Genomic DNA, 18,640 nt, shown 5'->3' with positions numbered 1-18,640 from the left:
TTCCTATGGTTACAAAATATGTGAACCAGATGTTAATGTGACCTCAGAGTCCTACTGGCCTGAAACAATGGCTGAGAGGTATTAGTCACCCTGTTCAACTTAGCAGGTTGAAGAGACTTAATTAGGTTTCAGAATTAACATTCCTAACTCTTTCCCTGCTGGTTAGAGCATGCCAGGAGGAAGAGGGACAAACCCTTGGTGAAGATCTGCAAAGTCCATCTATGACTGGCATCTCGTTTGCATTATGAATGGACGGAGCTTGCTTTGAGGGTGGAATCAGAGGGAACGTCTCCACTTATTTTTCTGTAGTCTGACCCCTGTCCACATTAGAGTGCTGTATGGGAGAATTAGTTGTTCCCAAGATGTTTCAGTGTAGAAGGGGTAGGTTGATCATGATTAACAGGTTGGAGGTCTCTGCTTATAAACTGTGGGGCCCAATCCTGCAACAGGCGGAACATCTTCTGCAGTATTTGATACCTGCCAGGCAAGAGTGCAAGTCATCACTCTAATACAGATGGCTGTGAGGACCATAGGAACAATGTTCTTTGCTGCCCAAACCCTTATTACCAAACTCAGCCACTCCCAGCTATCTGTCATTCTCAACAGTTCTCAGAAGGAGAATCCCATGCCAAGGAAGCTTCTCCCTACTTTCCCCCACCATACTTACAGCTGCTTTGTCTGAGAGATCATTGCATCCAGACATAGAGAGCAAGTTATATGGGCCTGTGGGCCTGTGTGCCACCAATATTTAAGAATGTGGGCCCAGCTCCACCAATGTTTGGACTTATCGTGCCCTGCGCTTCAGGGAGACGCTAGGTCCAGGGCGACCTAGGGTGTTAGCAGGGGGCCTAGTGCTGGCAGCAGCAAGTGACCCGGCCCCAGCCTGCCCCGCTCCACTCCGCCCCACTGGCACTTGGTGTTGCTCGGGGGAGTGGATGGAAGCTGGAAAGAGGTGAGATCGGGGCTTTGGGGGAGGAGGCGAAGGAGGGGCGGGGAGGGGGTGGAGCACTTGCTACTGCCTGTGCCAGGCTCTCCCCCGCTAGCCTCCCAGGCCGCCCTGGACCCCGCATCCCTCTGAAGCACAGGGTCCCCCAAAGTGCAGGGCCTGGGGCAGTTGTCCTGGTCCATCCTATGGATGGGATGGCTTTGTTCTGGGTACCACCAAAATTTATATAAACCTGGTGCCCATGATCCAGAAACCCTCTAGGGTATCCACAGAATGCCTCATTTTATAGCTTACTATATGTTGTGAATTACCAAGTCCCACAACCTCATACTCAAGGTGCTTTAATTGCATCTTTAGAGCTGCTTGGACATGGTTTTGTACTTCTGCTTGGTGTCACAGCATTTTACCACACATACTGCACCTGGTATAGTGAACTGGAACACACTATCCCTGCCTGAACTGCTCCTGTCTTTCCAAATTCTTTGATCTCTCCTGACTCCACCCAGAGGCCTGTCCCAGTGGATACATGTTGACTTACTACTTTGCTATTCAGATATGCAGATTTTGGCTTATGGACTTCTAGGAAGTTAGTCACAAGGAGTGCTTATTCCTGTGGAGCTGACAGTCCTGCCTAACCCTTCCCTTAGTAAAACAATTGAACACAAGCTTCTTTAAATCATCTACCACTTTACCCACCATTTGTCATGCTCAGCAGAAGTTTGCTGACTCCTAGGTACTTATCTTCATGGAGGCAATGTGACTAACACCACCAACTTGCATAACTCAGAAACTGAAATACTTTCCACGTCCTCTCCTAAGCCTTGCATAACTGTGCTGTGGGCTGTTAAACAACTGATCCATTTCAACCTAGAGGTTTTTGCAGTTCAGGGGTAGATGAAGTGACGTACATCAGATTTGAGAAGTGCTTTGGAATGAAATAACCAATGTGTAGAACTTATTACTACAAACTCTAAAAAGAGGCAACTCTTGGCATGACTGAGGCTCTGGGGTCACTTAGCTGAACCACATCTTCAAGTCTGTGACCTTAAACACACAGAGGAGAAATTAGAGTTCCCTCTTGAGCTATGCGTCAAGTTCATAACATATTGGCAAGAACAGGAGAAAGGCAGCTGGATGCCTCATGTCACAACTGAATTTAATTTGTCTTGACTCTAAAATTTGTTGGCTCTTGTTTCTGAATTGAAAAAAATATACATGGAAGAAAGTGATAAAATTCCTTGGATTTGCAGTTGTTAACAAGGAATTAAGGCACAGATTTAGATTTAGGTGTGAAAATCTCACAAGGAGCAGATATATTTTTAAAGATCTGCCCTACATCTAATTTGGTACATGTGTGTCATCCTCTGGCTATCAATCTCTGAAAGCTATTTACTATTATAACACTTATTTTGCTCTAAAATAAAATGCATGCCTGTGTTGGTAACAGTTCAAAAATCTAGAATGTTTAAAGTTTTACTTTACATTAATTTTTTCACTTCATATAAATAGACTGGCCTGTGATGACCTACCAAGCAATACATGAACATAAGGGCATCCTAAAATTCAGATTAGTTCTCAAATCCAGATGCCAGACAAGCATTTGGCTCTATTCTTAGTAGTCAATTCCATGTGGCAACCTCAAGCTTATTGTAGGGTCAGACTCATCCTGGTAAAATTATTTGCAGAACAGCTACTCCTCAGCAATTCTTGTAATGTCACATTCCCCAAAACCTGGACAAAGATGCTTTTGGAAAGGAAACTCTTGCCACTTTCCTAATACAAGCAGGATTAATTCTCTGGCTTTTTTCAAAAAAATAGTAGATTCAGTCACACAATAGCCAAAACATGCCACTGCAGGGGGAACTCTGGGGCCAGCTCTGTTAGATGGTGTGGAAAGGAAGTACTGGAGCTAGTGATCTGCCCCTTTTGGGAGTGGCCAGTGCTACTGACCGAAAATCAATGCATTCACTGTATCCTGAGGTGCCAGGGATACTAGCTTCATCTCCTAAATGATTAGGGCTAAATTTTGGTTCAGCGACCCTGGACTATACAGTGAGGAGGAGATCCCCTGTCCAAGTAGCATTCTTCCCCCAGGGGAGCAAAACCACAGCTGCAGCCACTGACTCTTTAGAACAATCGCGTTTCCCACTGCAGTCCTCTAGTGGTTTGGGCCATTGCCTTGTCCTCATCTCAGCCAAACAGGCCAGCTCCAGGGTAACCAAGAACTACCAGCCACATTAGTGGCCTCCCTTGCTCAGAGAATGCCAGCAGCCACCTTATTGTTGCCATCTGTTTAAGCCTATTTGTAGAGGGTTTCCTCTGCCTTTTTGCCTCCCAAGCCTGGCTGTGCTGGGGCAGCTGGAATTCAGCCCTGGATCCATTTGATATTTAAGATGAGGACAAATCAGAGTGATGCCTGACTAAGTGAAAGTGGCAGAGCAGTGAGAGCCTGTAATGGGCAGAGCCTAGCGTTGGCACAACGAGAGAAGCTCAGGAGCTGGAATGAATAATCAGGATCTTTGCTTATGAGAAACACTAAAGGGATATTGGGCCAGATTCTGGCCCTGCTGTAGCCCCTGGACATCACTCCAGTTGCATAAGGGGCTGTAGGGGTCAAAGCGGCATACAGCGGAGGTTTCCCAGTGCAGGGCCACATTGCCCTGAATTGCTGGTGCATGGAACTCTCCATCAAACCCAACATGATCCTCTCCAGCCCCCAACAGCACACCAGTCGGGGGCATGTGAGGTTTGGGAGAGGGACTGGCAACAGCTCTCTGCATTCCAGCAATTCCCCTAAGCAGCAGGGCAGGTTGCAATTAATTAGAGCTATCTTCAGCCCCTCTTCCTGAGCTGGACCTTCTGTGATGAGCCTCCTGAGGCATGCAGCATAGATCTATCTTATGCACACAGATGCTTTGGAACGGCTATAGATTCCTAATCCAAAGGATAATGATAATTTCTTCACCCCTACATTTATAAATAAGATTTCAGCGAGTCCGCTCCCCAAAGAGCAATTCCTTACTGTGCTCTTCATGGACAGTTGCATTTAGTTTAATGTAATCCTGTTTTTGTCACAGATGGTTTACCACAAATACCTCTTTATTCAACCAGCTATGCTAAATTAAAAAAAATCCACATTGGACAATCAGCATCAATGACCTGCCGTTTTTGTCTCTCATGGCTCATTAAACATAAACCATAGAGATGTGTTAGGTGCTTGCAGGTTTTATTTTTGGCAGTGTAGCTGCTTTTACAGTGTTGAGTGTCACCTCACTTTGTGATGATATAAGAAGTTTTTCCAAGAGAAATGTGACACTCTGTGCTTTTCTTGGAGTTCTAGAGATCCTCTACATTTCCCCCCACCCCTGCTTAGTCTCCAAACTGCAGCAATTCTCCACTGATTGATTAGAATTGTATCCCCCTGGAGCCACAGTTCCTCAAACCAACCAGAGGGAGCACTGATAAACAACATATGATTCTTGCTCTCAGTCTGAACATGTTGCTTCCCCAGCAAACTCTGGTCTGGTTCAGCTTAACTCTCACATTTGCTGCCACTAGACCTCAAAGCAGAGATTTCCCCAGACGCCCCCAAGGGAAGGTGTCCATCCCCGCTGAATTTCCCCAACACTTCCCCAGTTGTCAACCAGTTCCATTGCTGTGTTGCCCAAGTGATCAGTTTTGGCTGGTGTTGGGTTACAAATCATTTGAATGCTGGGATAATGAAGTGTTGTTACCCTTATTGTATGAGTAAAGGGCAGCAGAACTGTGCTTAGCCTATCCTGTTTGAGGGCGTCTCCTTCAACTGAAATGCCCTGATGCCAGATCCCAGTGGAGAGAGAGCGTGGGGACAGATGTTTTGCTTGATGGTCTGCCTAAGGGTATGTCTACACTACAAGATTATTCCGATTTTACAGAAACTGGTTTTTTAAAACAGATTGTATAAAGTCGAGTGCATGCGGCCACACTAAGCTCATTAATTCTGCAGTGTGCGTCCATGTACCGAGGCTAGCGTCGATTTCCTGAGCGTTGCACTGTGGGTAGCTATCCCATAACTATTCCATAGCTATCCCATAGTTCCCACAGTCTCCCCCGCCCATTGGAATGCTGGGTTGAGATGCCAGTGCCTGATGGGGCAAAAAACATTGTCACTGGTGCTTCTGGGTTCAGCCTCACTCCTCCCTCCATGAAAGCAGTGGCACACAAGCGTTTCGCTCCTTTTTTCCTGAGTGAACTGTGCAGACGCCATACCATAGCAAGCATGGACCCTGCTGAGCTCAAGACAGCAATTATGGATGTTTTAAACACCTCGCGCATTCTCGTGCAGTCAATGCTGAACCGGGACCTGCAAAGCCAGGCAAGGAGGAGATGGCTATGGCAGAGTGGCAACGAGAGTGATGAGGCCATGAACACAGAATTCTCTCAAACTGCGGGCCCCGGCGCTTTGGAGATCATGCTGGTAATGGGGCAGATTCTAGCCATTGAACGCTGATTTTGGGCCCGGGAAACAAGCACAGACTGGTGGGACCAACCACATAGTGTTGCAGGTTTGGGACAAGTCCCAGTGGCTGCGAAACTTTCGCATGCGTAAGGGCACTTTCATGGAATTTTGTGACTTGCTTTCCCCTGCCCTGAAATGCCAGAATACCAAGATGAGAGCAGCTCTCACAGTTGAGAAGCGAGTGGCAATAGCCCTCTGGAAGCTTTCAATGCCAGACAGCTACCGGTCAGTCGGGAATCAATTTGAAGTGGGCAAATCTACTAGGGGGGTTGCTGTGATGCAAGTAGCCAAAGTAATCACTAAGCTGCTGCTACGAAAGGTTGTGACTCTGGGAAATGTACAGGTCATAGTGGATGGCTTTGCTGAAATGGGATTCCTTAACTGTGGTGGGGCGATAGATGGAACCCATATCCCTATCTTGGCACCGGAGCACCAGGGCACCCAGTACATAAACCGCAAGGAGTACTTTTCCATGGTGCTGCAAGCCCTGGTGGATCACAAGGGGCATTTCACTAACTTCCACATAGGATGTCCGGGAAGGGTTCATGATGCTCGCATCTTCAGGAACACTACTCTGTTTAAACGGCTGCAGCAAGGGAATTACTTCCCAGATCAGAAAATTACAGTTGGGGATGTTGACATGCCTGTAGTTATCCTTGGGGACCCAGCCTACGCTTTGATGCCATGGCTCATGAAGCCATACACAGGCAGCCTGGACAGTGGTCAGGAGCTGTTCAACTACAGGCTGAGCAAGTGTAGAATGGTGGTAGAATTTGCATTTGGCCCTTTAAAGGCGCGCTGGTGCACATTACTGACTCGCTCAGACCTCAGCCAAACCAATGTCCCCATTGTTATTGCTGCTTGCTGTGTGGTCCACAATCTCTGTGAGAGTAAGGGGGAGACCTTTATGGCAGGGTGGGAGGCTGAGGCAAATTACCTAGCTGCTGATTACGCACAACCAGACACCAGGGCGATTAGAAGAGCACACCAGGAAGTGGTGTGCATTAGAGAAGCTTTGAAAACCAGTTTCATCACTGGTCAGAGTACGGTGTGACTATTGTGTTTGTTTCTCCTTGATGACCCCAACCCACTTGATTGACTCATTCCCTGTAAGCTACCCACCCACTCGCCCCTCGATCACAGCTTGCTTTCTAAGGAAATAAAGTCACTCTCATTTAAAAATCATGTATTCTTTATTACTTAATTATAAAAAGAGGGAAAGAACTGACAAGGTAGCCTGGGTGGGGTTTGGGAGGAGGATAGGAGGGAAGGAAAAGGCCACTAAAAAAATTTCATAAAAATGAGAGCCTTTTGGTTGGGCTGTCCACGGGGGTGAAGTGGGCAGGTGCATGGAGCCTCGCCCCACGAGTTCTTACTCGTCTGACAGGTGAGGAGGCTGAGGAACATGGTGAGGGGGGAGGGTGGTTATACAGGGGTTGCAGCTGCACTCTGTGATCCTGCTGCCACTCCTGAAGCTCCACCATATGCCGGAGCATGTCAGTTTGATCACACAGCAGCCCCAGAGTTGCATCCCGCCACTGCTGATCTTTCTGCCGCCACCTCTCATCTCGAGCGTCTCTCCTGTCCTCACGTTCGTCCCTCCTGTCGTCACGTTCGTCCCTCCTGTCCTCACGTTCACTGGCATCTTTCCTGTACTTTGCTACCATGTCCTTCCACTCATTCAGATGAGCTCTTTCATTACGGGTTACTTCCATGATTTCCAAGACCATTTCGTCTTGCGTCTTTTTTTTTTGCCGCCTTATCTGAGATAGCCTTAGGGACGGAGGAGGGAGACTTGAAAAATTTGCAGCTGCAGGAGGGAGGGAAAAAAGGGAGAGAAGTATTTAAAAAGATACATTTTACAGAACAATGGTTATACTCTTTCACGGTGAACAACACTATTCACCTTACAGCACATGTGACTCTGGGAAATGTGCAGGTCATAGTGGATGGCTTTGCTGCAATGGGATTCCCTAACTGTGGTGGGGCGAGAGATGGAACCGATCCCTGTCTTGGCACTGGACCACCAGAACACCCAGTACATAAACCGCAAGGGGTACTTTTCAATGGTGCTGCAAGCACTGGTGGATCACAAGGGACATTTCACCAACATCAATGTGAAATGGCCGGGAAGGGTTCATGATGCTTGCGTCTTCAGGAACACTACTCTGTTTAAATGGCTGCAGCAAGGGAATTACTTCCCAGACCAGAAAATAACTATTGGGGAGGTTGATATGCCTATAGTTTTCCTTGGGGACCCAGCCTACCCGTTAATGCCCTGGCTCATGAAGCCATACATAGGCAGCCTGGACAGTAGTCAGGAGCTGTTCATCTATAGGCTGAGCAAGTGCAGAATGGTAGTAGAATGTGCATTTGGACATTTAAAGGGTCGCTGGTGCACTTTACGAACTCACTCAGACCTCAGTGAAACCAATATCCCCACTGCTATTGCTGCTTGCTGTGTGGTCCTCAGTCTCTGTGAGAGTAAGAGGGAGATGTCTATGGCGGGGTGGGAGGTTGACGCAAATCGCCTGGCTGCTGATTATGCACAGCCAGACACCAGGGCAGTTAGAAGAGCACACCAGGAAGCGCTGCACATCAGAGAAGCTTTGAAAACCAGTTTCATGACTGATCTGGCTACAGTGTGACAGTTCTGTTTGTCCTTAATGAAAACCCGCCCCCTTGGTAGACTCATTCTCTGTAAGCCAGCCACCCTTCCCCCTTCGATCACAGTTTGCTTGCAAAGGAAAAGTCACTATCATTTAAAAACAATGTATTCTTTATTAATTGATTATAAAAATAGAGAGACAACTGACAAGGTAGCCTGAGTAGGGTGTGGGAGGAGGGGACGAGGGAAGGAAAAGGCCACTTCAAAACTTGTTGAATGCCAGCCTTCTGTTGCTTGGGCTGCCCACTAGGGTGGAGTGGTTGGGTCCCTGGAGCCTCCCCTCCCTCATTCTTGGGCATCTGGGTGAGGAGGCTATGGAACTTGGGGAGGTGGGAGGGCGGTTAAATGGGCTGCAGCAACACTCTGTGATCCTGCTGCTATTCCTGAAGCTCCACCAGATGCTGGAGCATGTCAGTTTGATCCCGCAGTAGCCCCAGCATTGCATCCTGCCTCCTCTGATCTTCCTGCCGCCACCTCTCATCTCGATTGTCCCTCCTGTCCTCACATTCATCTCTCCTGTTCTCACGGTCATTGGCCGCTTTCATGTACTGTGATACTGTGTCCTTCCACTCATTCAGATGAGCTCTTTCATTGCAGGTCAACTGCATAATCTTAGAGAACATTTCATTGAGCGTGCATTTTTTTTGCTGCCTATTTGAGATAGCCTTCAGGATGGAGGAGAGAGGCTTGAAAAATTTGCAGCTGCAGGAGGGAGGAAAAAAGGGAGAGAGCTATTTAAAAAGATACATTTTACAGAACAATGGGTATACTCTTTCATGGTGCTCAGTGATTGCTTTGGCCCATTGCATCACAGCAGCCCCCACAGTAGATTTGCCCACTCCAAACTGATTCTCAACTGACCAGTAGCTGTCTGGCGTAGCAAGCTTCCAGGGGGCTATCGCCACTCACTTCTCAACTGTGAGGGCTGCTCTCATCTTGGTATTCTGGCGCTTCAGGGCAGGGGAAAGCAAGTCACACAGTTCCATGAAAGTGCCATTATGCATGTGAATGTTTCGCAGCCACTGGGAATCATCCCACACCCGCAACACTATGCGGTCCCACCACTCTGTGCTTGTTTCCCAGGCTCAGAATCGGCGTTCCATGGCATGAACCTGCCCCATTACCAGTATGATCTCCAAAGCGCCTCATCACTCTTGTCCCCACACTGCCCTCACCTGTTTTTTCAAGTTCTGGTTCTGCATAAACTGCACGATAATGTGCAAGGTGTTTACAATGTACATGACTACTGCCTTGAGATGAGCAGGCTCCATGCTTGCCGTGGTAGGGCATCTGCACTGAAAAAAGGCATGAAACGATTGTCTGCCATTGCTCTGGGGAGGGGGACTAATGACATGGCTTACAGGGAATTAAAATCAACAGAAGGGGTGGCTTTGCATCAAGGAGAAACATAAACATCTGTCACACAGAATGACCCCCTCAAGGATTGAACTCAAAACCCTGGGTTTAGCAGGGCATTGATTTCACGGAGGGAGGGGGGAGCAAATGAATACAAAACAAATCTGGTCTATTTCTTGTTTTGATCCACTCCATCTATCTTATACATCTTAGGCTGGCAGCAAATGGTGCAGTATGACTGTAAGCTATCATCATCTCCTGGGTGACCGGCAGGAGATGCTGCATTATGATTGCTAGCCATTGTCATCTCCTGGCTACTCCCCAGGAGACAGTGCAGTATGCCTGGTAGCCATCGTCATCTCCTGGGTGTTCGGCAGAAGATGGGAAGGACCTGGCTGAGTCACTCCCATGTCTGCCCAGGTACCCCAACTGACCTCATCGAAGTTGGCTAAAAGAGCACCCAGGAGTACGATGATGATGGCTACCAGATGTATTGCACTTTCTGCTGCCAAAAGGCAATGAGCTGTTGCTGTGCAGCAATGCAGTCCCACGTCTGCCAGCACCCAGGAGACATACAGTGATGGTGAGCTGAGCGGGCTCCATGCTTGCCGTGGTATGGCGTCTGCTCAGGTAACCCAGGAAAAAAAGCGCGAAACAATTGTCTGCCGTTGCTTTCACTGAGGGAGGGAGGGTGGGAGGGAGGGAAAGGGGGGCCTGATGACTTGTACCCAGAACTACCCGCGACAACGTTTTTTGCCTCATCAGGCAATGGGATTTCAACCCAGAATTCTGATGGGAGGGGGGAAACCGCGGGAACTATGGGATAGCTATGGGATAGCTACCCACAGTGCAACGCTCCTGAAGTTGATGCTAGCCTTGGTACTATAGACGCACATCACCGAATTAATGTGCTTAGTGTGGACGCATGCACTCAACTTTATACAATCTGTTGCCAAAAATCGAATTCTGTAAACTCAGAGTAATTCCCTAGTGTAGACATACCCTTTGAGTATAGCTGTCAGATTGTGAGGCTGAGTTTAGAACCTGAATAAGATTGCCTGTAGTGGAGGTACTTTGATCTTTACTACAATGCTCTTATGTTTAGATTCTGCTACTAGATCCCTAGTGAGAGTCTGGTTTCTCTAGAGGGAAACACCCTTACCGCCCACCCCCTTGCCCTGCCTCACTCCCTGGAAGGTAATTTCTATCACTTTTGCTTAAAAAAATTGAGTGGGTGTGACCCTTGTGGCTTGTTAGCTATTGGCAGCTAGCTTGACAACAGTACAGTTACTCTTCAGTGTCCATTGAGGCTTTCTTTCAGAAGCTGTTCTGTGGAATCCTATATCTCTCCTGATTCTCTGCAGCGCCTATGGTATGTATAATAGTTCTATAGGTACCCAATGAGGCAGTACATAAAAGTGACAGAAAACTATTTCTAGCTTTTTAGGTTTCAGGGTTTTATTTTTGTGGAAACTTTGTTAGCTTTCTCACTCTTGCTAATGCTATCGAAGGTGACACTCAGGCCTGGTCTACACTACGCGTTTATGCCAAATTTAGCAGCGTTAAACCAAATTAATCCTGCACCCATCCACACAACAAAGCCCTTTATTTCAATATAAAGGGCTCTTAATATTGATATCTATATTCTGCCCCGACGAGGGGAGTAGCGCTCAAATTGATATTGCCATTTCGGATTAGGGTTAGTGTGGCCGCAATTCGACGGTATTGGCCTCCGTGAGCTATTCCACAGTGCACCATTGTGACCGCTCTGGAAAGCCATCTGAACTCAGATGCACTGGCCAGGTAGACCGGAAAAGCCCCGCGAACTTTTGAATTTCATTTCCTGTTTGGCCAGCGTGGAGAGCTGATCAGCACAGGTGATCACGCAGAGCTCATCAGCACAGGTAATTATGCAGTCTGAGAATCGAAAAGGAGCTCCAGCATGGACCACATGGGAGGTACTGGATCTGATTGCTATATGGGGAGAGGATTCCATGCTAACAGAACTCCGTTCCAAAAGACGAAATGAAAAAAACATTTGAAAAAATTTCCAAGGCTATAATGGAGAAAGGCCACACCAGGGACTCAGTACAGTGCTGTGTGAAAATTAAGGAGCTCAGACAAGCCTACCAGAAAACCAAAGACGCAAACGGAAGGTCTGGGGCAGGGCTGCAAACATGCCGCTTCTACACTGAGCTGCATGTAGTTCTAGGGGGGTCCACCACCACTACCCAACCCCGTCCGTGAATTCCAAGGTGGGGGTAATCCCTGCAGGTAGCCAAGCAGGGGGATGGTGAGGGCGATTGGCACTGACCTTTTCTGCGTTTAGCTAGCAGGGATCTTCCCTGCTACCAGCCACACGGTTGGGGGGGAAACGGGGGTGTTTAGCAGTGATCTTCCATGATACCAGCCATGAGGTGGTTTCTGCTACTGCACATTAACAGGAAAGAAGCAGCACTCAACAGGCTTTGCTTGCTATTTGGGAAAGGAGGGCGCTGGATAGATGAAGGCTGCAGAAGACGAAAGACAATGGCTTACCATGGCCGCATGTAAGCCGAATTCTGCTGCCCAGACCTGTGTCTGTGATCTCTAACACCAAAGCCGCAGGCACTCAATATTAAGATTCAAAATACGACCTTGTACTGAAATCACATGTGCTGTAAGGTGAATAGTGTTGTTCACCTTGAAAGAGTATAACCATTGTTCTGTAAAATGTATCTTTTTAAATACTTCTCTCCCTTTTTTCCCTCCCTCCTGCAGCTGCAAATTTTTCAAGTCTCCCTCCTCCATCCCTAAGGCTATCTCAGATAAGGCGGTGAAAAAAAAAGACGCGAGATGAAATGGTCTTGGAAATCATGGAAGTAACCCGTAATGAAAGAGCTCATCTGAATGAGTGGAAGGACGTGGTAGCAAAGTACAGTAAAGATGCCAGTGAACATGAGGACAGGAGGGACGAACGTGAGGACAGGAGAGATGCTCGAGATGAGAGGTGGTGGCAGAAAGATCAGCGGTGGCGGGATGCAACTCTGGGGCTGCTGCGTGATCAAACTGACATGCTCCAGCGTATGGTGGAGCTTCAGGAACGGCAGCAGGATCACAGAGTGCCGCTGCAACCCCTGTATAACCACCCTCCCCCCTCACCATGTTCCTCAGCCTCCTCACCCGCCAGACGAGTAAGAACTCATGGGAGTAGGCTCCGTGCACCTGCCCACTCCACCCCAGTGGACAGCCCAACCAAAAGGCTCTCATTTTTATGAAATATTTTTAGTGGCCTTTTCCTTCCCTCCTATCCTCCTCCCAAACCCCACCCAGGCTACCTTGTCAGTTCTTTCCCTCTTTTTATAATTAAGTAATAAAGAATACACGATTTTTAAATGAGAGTGACTTTATTTCCTTAGAAAGCAAGCTGTGATTGAAGGGGCGAGTGGGTGGGTGGCTAACAGGGAATGAGTCAATCAAGTGGGTTGGGGTCATCAAGGAGAAACAAACACAATAGTCACACCGTACTCTGACCAGTGATGAAACTGGTTTTCAAAGCTTCTCTAATGCACACCACTTCCTGGTGTGCTCTTCTAATCGCCCTGGTGTCTGGCTGTGCGTAATCAGCAGCTAGGTGATTTGCCTCAGCTTCCCACCCCGCCATAAAGGTCTCCCCCTTACTCTCACAGAGATTGTGGAGCACACAACAAGCAGCAATAACAATGGGGACATTGTTTTGGCTGAGGTCTGAGCGAGTCAGTAATGTGCACCAGCGCGCCTTTAAAGGGCCAAATGCACATTCTACCACCATTCTACACTTGCTCAGCCTGTTGTTGAACAGCTCCTGACTACTGTCCAGGCTGCCTGTGTATGGCTTCATGAGCCATGGCATCAAAGCGTAGGCTGGGTCCCCAAGGATAACTACAGGCATTTCCACATCCCCAACTGTTATTTTCTGATCTGGGAAATAATTCCCTTGCTGCAGCCGTTTAAACAGAGTAGTGTTCCTGAAGATGCGAGCATCATGAGCCCTTCCCGGACATGCCACATGGAAGTTAGTGAAATGCCCCTTGTGATCCACCAGTGCTTGCAGCACCATTGAAAAGTACTCCTTGCGGTTTATGTACTGGGTGCCTGGTGCTCCGGTGCCAAGATAGGGATATGGGTTCCATCTATCGCCCCACCACAGTTAGGGAATCCCATTGCAGCAAAGCCATCCACTATGACCTGTACATTTCCCAGAGTCACAACCTTTCGTAGCAGCAGCTTAGTGATTGCTTTGACTACTTGCATCACAGCAACCCCCCCCAGTAGATTTGCCCACTCCAAATTGATTCCCGACTGACCGGTAGCTGTCTGGCGTTGAAAGCTTCCAGAGGGCTATTGCCACTCGCTTCTCAACTGTGAGGGCTGCTCTCATCTTGGTATTCTGGCATTTCAGGGCAGGGGAAAGCAAGTCACAAAATTCCATGAAAGTGCCCTTACGCATGCGAAAGTTTCGCAGCCACTGGGACTCGTCCCATATCTGCAACACTATGTGGTTGGTCCCACCAGTCTGTGCTTGTTTCCCGGGCCCAAAATCGCCGTTCAACGGCTAGAATCTGCCCCATTACCAGCATGATCTCCAAAGCGCCGGGGCCCGCAGTTTGAGAGAATTCTGTGTTCATGGCCTCATCACTCTCGTTGCCGTTCTGCCATAGCCACCTCCTCCTTCCCTAGCTTTGCAGGTCCCGGTTCAGCATTGATTGCACGAGAATGCGCGAGGTGTTTAAAACATCCATAATTGCTGTCTTGAGCTCAGCAGGGTCCATGTTTGCTATGGTATGGCGTCTGCACAGTTCACCCAGGAAAAAAGGAGTGAAACGGTTGTCTGTCACTGCTTTCACGGAGGGAGGGGTGAGGCTATACCCAGAAGCACCAGGGACAATGTTTTTTGCCCCATCAGGCACTGGGATTTCAACCTAGAATTCCAGTGGGTGGGGGAGACTGCGGGAACTATGGGATAGCTATGGGATAGCTACCCATAGTACAATGCTCCGGAAATCGACGCTAGCCTCGATACATGGACGCACACCTCTGAATTACAGTGTTTAGTGTGGCTGCGTGCACTTGACTTTATGCAATCTATTTAAAAAAAAAACGGTTTCTGTAAAATTGGAATAATCCTGTAGTGTAGACATACCCTGAGCTCCAGGCAGCAACTGACTGCACTGTCCCTATTACTCCTTTTTATATGGCCCTCCTGGCTCCTGATTGGCTGCTCCAGCAGCCCTCCTGATTGGCTGCCTCCACTGCAGCCACTCTAGGCCGCTTGAAGAATTTCTCCTTGCTGTTTTCTGGGGTGGGGTTGGGCAGAGCCATGAGGCCTCCAGCAGAGGGTCTCTGGAACTAGTCCAAATCCTCACACCCATATTTGGATAGAAGTTGCATTTAAAGCTTTGCTTTTGGTACAAGGTATATTAGTTTTAGCTGTGTTAATTGTGTATTGCCACTTATGTACTTTGATAAAACACTTTAAATCATATGTAAAGGCTCTCACCACTACTTCATAAATTGATATGTCAAAAGCGTCACCTTGACTATAACCTATAGCCTTGCATGGGTAGCATATTTACATATCCTATTAATAATATATATATACACACACACACATACACATTAAGCAAAAATAACATTAAGCACAAATGTTATGGAAGCTATATAGCCACAATTGGCCTGTGATTTTTATATAACCCTGCTGACTTATGCTAAGTATCCCATAACTCCTTGCATTCACTGAAGTAAGTTTTGGCTTGAGCAAATAGGGAAGTTGTCAAGATCCGAACAGACGAGTGCTTTACCATAGCAACAGAAAGGGAGTTATTCTCACAAACCTGTACCGAAATGGCCCAAAGAAAGAGGACAAGACATGATTGTTCTACCCTATTATAGGAGGGATCTTCACACTGTTTGGTTCCTGAAATGCATGTGTTCAGAACAAAGAGATAAGGGGAACACCATGGTACCAGAAATACGAGGTAAAAAGTTGACTGGTTAAATCGAGTTTCAGATGACGAAGACAGTACCTTTTACTTGTAAGCAGCTGTGTATAAAATATGGCTTTAGGGATGTAACTTTGGGTGCACACCTTCTGTGTAAGGTGAATGTAACTTTGCTGCACAAGAACGACAAAAGTTTTAGCGACAAAAAGCACTGGGTGCGGACAGTGCTTTGTTGGTGGGAACCATTTTACGATTGCCGAAGCTACTGTCCTTCGCTGGAGGTGGTTTTCTTTTGTTGCCAGGAGAGCTCTCTCCCAGCAATAAAGAGCAACCACACAGCACATCTTAAGTGGCACAGCCGAGCCATTGTAAGGTGTACAGTGTAGACATAGCCTAAAATGGTGTGATTTTGGTTGAACTTAACAAGGACAGGTGCATGTCCACTACCCTTTTGTCAGAGTGGTGAACTAAATAATGAGTTTGCACTGTCCATGGGAGTCTTAAGCAGCATAAGACTGTATATTTCTGGGGCGCAAGGCTGGAGTTGTTAGCTGGTGTCCATCTCTGTAGGTTGGTGCATGGCCCAAGGAGAGAAGTGAGATGACTTGCCCAAGATCACCCAGCAGGCCAGCCACTGAGCCGAGGTTTCCTAAGACCCAATGCTGCCTCCTCACCATAGATACAACTGTCAGAAAAAGTAGTTAGATTTTAAGAGAGGCCTGAACATTTGTTCTGTTCCAAAGGACCAGAAACTCCATTAAAAAAAGAACCTAGATATTAAAATAGACCAAAGAAGCAGATTTGCAGAACATTTCGGGGGAGGGGGGGCAGGAAAGGAGCTGAGGCATAAGTTTTTCTCCTACAGGTTTTTAATCTTTATCAAGGATTTTCACACTCTCAGCTGCTGGGCAAAGGCCAGCAGGAGAAATATTGTTTGTTTTAACTCTGTCAGCAAAAACATCCAACATTCAGTTATTATCTTCCTCTGACTGGGGGTGGTGGGGGTGGTCCGGGAAATCCGAATGATGATAAAAGGTATTGTCAAAAAGAGACATCAAAACTGTACATGAAAGGGCAGTGTCAAAGATGACAAATTTTGGAGTCCACCGTGTGTAAAACCTCTGGACACAGGCACCACAGATGAAATTCAGTAAAATCACCCTCTGTACTACAGACGCCTTTAAAAAGAAAAAGAAATCAATCTGCTGAAAAGATTCTTAACTGGGACCTGATAAATCTAATTTGTTACCAGAAGTACCTGCATTTAGTAACCTGAGGTAGCTATTATTTCTGTGAATGACATTGCCCTAAAGAATATCTGATTCTATTGAGCACACCTGCAGCTTCTTGTCAAGAAAATGTCCCCTATGTGTTGAAGACAGCAGTGATTTCCTCAGCTAAACTGGGGACTAAATTATCACCACAGCTTTAATGAGGACACCCTTTTAGCCATTTCTAATGTTATGTCTCTTTACACCAATGTCTCTCCAGAGGTCATCCTGCAAGAATTAACAGAAGGTCTTAACAAAAATCTATAGGAAAGAGCCAAATACAGAAGGACTTACACTAGCTAAGCCCATCTTTCATACCTGTAACAACTTCACTTTCAATGGAAAACACCATCTACAATTGCCAAGTGCTGCTAAGGGAACGTGCATGGCCTCACGCTGTGCAAGTGATTTCATGAGCAACCTGGCAGAGAAGGTTAGTACAATCTCCCACATACAAAACTCACGCACCCAGGATGTGGTTATGTCAGTGTCAACTTACAGAATGCAGGCAACAAAGTGTGGTCAAACCTAGCTATCATCACTCAGCAGTACACACACACATGCACACACACAGAATGCTTCATTGCAGGAGATAACTGAATTTTCAAAAATGTAAGTGACTTAGGAACCTGACTTCCATTTTCAAAAGTCACTTAGGAGCCTAAGGGTACAAAATGTCAAAATCATCTAAATAACTAAGGAGCCAAGTACCATGGACTTTCAGAGCCCAAATGGCCAGCCTTGGATGTCTAAATTTGGACACCTAAATCCATGCTTAGCGACCTGAATCTAAGCAGCCTGATTTTCAGAGTTGCGGATCTCCCACAGCTCTCACTGTCATCCTTGGGAAACACAGGCACTTAGCATCTTCAAATCAGGGCACTTTTATTTAAATATAGATTTCCCCACCTTTAGAGACCCACATGTGCACATTTTGCCATTGTTCTTAATGGATTAGGAATATTTAAAGAAAAAAACCTCACTGTGCTGTGGTTTAACTTTGAATCAACTTGTCTTCTTCTGATATGTCTTACTCAATTTCGCCTGCTCTCCTAATTGATCAGGGAAATACAAGCAATTCTATGTTTGGTTAAATATATCCTGAAGATTGGAGGAAATAATGCAGCATGCCTCCTAGTGTCAGAAAGCATCCAATTATTTGCAGTGAATCCAGGATTTTTAGATTATCTGGCATAATGAGAGGGTTGGGAGCTAGACTAGGCAGAGCTGCAAGCAAGGAAGAGAACATATCTTTTGTGTGTCGATTTCTTTGTTCTAAACACGATGACTCAGGCTCCTGAGTCACAACCAAGTTGAGTAGGAAGCTGACAGAATAGTAGCTCCTTGGCTTGTGTTTCAATGCTAGGAAATGGCTGGTACTTTAATCAGTGCCTTTTTTGTTGGAGCTGCCTCTTGAAATTGATCCATCATCACTATATCCATCTAGACTCTTGTATTGCCCCATCACTGTGATATCCCACATATAATAGCAACAATAGGGATGTTTCTCTCTTCCTTTCCTGTTGATAAGAAGCAGGAATGGGTTGGTATGATTGTAGACATATATATAAGGCTGTGATTAGTTCTAATTCAGCCATGGTGCCCAGAAAACTGTGTTGATAGATTAGTGCAAATCCTTAGTGTTAAATCACAATTTGCACCAGCCGAGTTTGCCCCTGAAAATGGGTGCAAAATGGGTGCAAATTGTGGCTTTCCCTATCTGTGCTTGGAGATTGCAACAGTGCAGCTATACCAGTTGCTAGTCACCATAGACTTACTCATAGACTTTAAGGCCAGAGAGGACCATCATGATCATCTAATCCAGTGTTTCTCAAAGAGCATTTGTGGACTAGCACCTGTCTGTGAGATTTCCAGAACACAGTTTAGGAAGGCAACAAGCCAGTCCCTGGTATCAAAAAGGTTGAGAAACACACCCCTCCT

At 46.8% G+C, this 18,640-nt stretch overlaps 1 long non-coding RNA gene across 1 annotated transcript in view; it reads left to right on the top strand.

Annotated features, from left to right (window-relative positions):
• Window positions 1-10,997: 10,997 nt before the first annotated feature.
• Window positions 10,998-18,640, top strand: part of LOC115653449 — a 9,997-nt gene continuing 2,354 nt past the window's right edge. Inside the window, exon 1 of the long non-coding RNA XR_004000924.1 lies at window positions 10,998-11,008. This is a non-coding gene — a long non-coding RNA (uncharacterized LOC115653449). The remainder of the gene's footprint in view (window positions 11,009-18,640) is intronic.

This window comes from Gopherus evgoodei, chromosome 6 (genome assembly GCF_007399415.2).
Source record: "Gopherus evgoodei ecotype Sinaloan lineage chromosome 6, rGopEvg1_v1.p, whole genome shotgun sequence".
Classification (NCBI taxonomy): Eukaryota; Metazoa; Chordata; order Testudines; family Testudinidae; genus Gopherus; species Gopherus evgoodei.
This window is presented reverse-complemented; position numbering and strand designations above follow the sequence as displayed.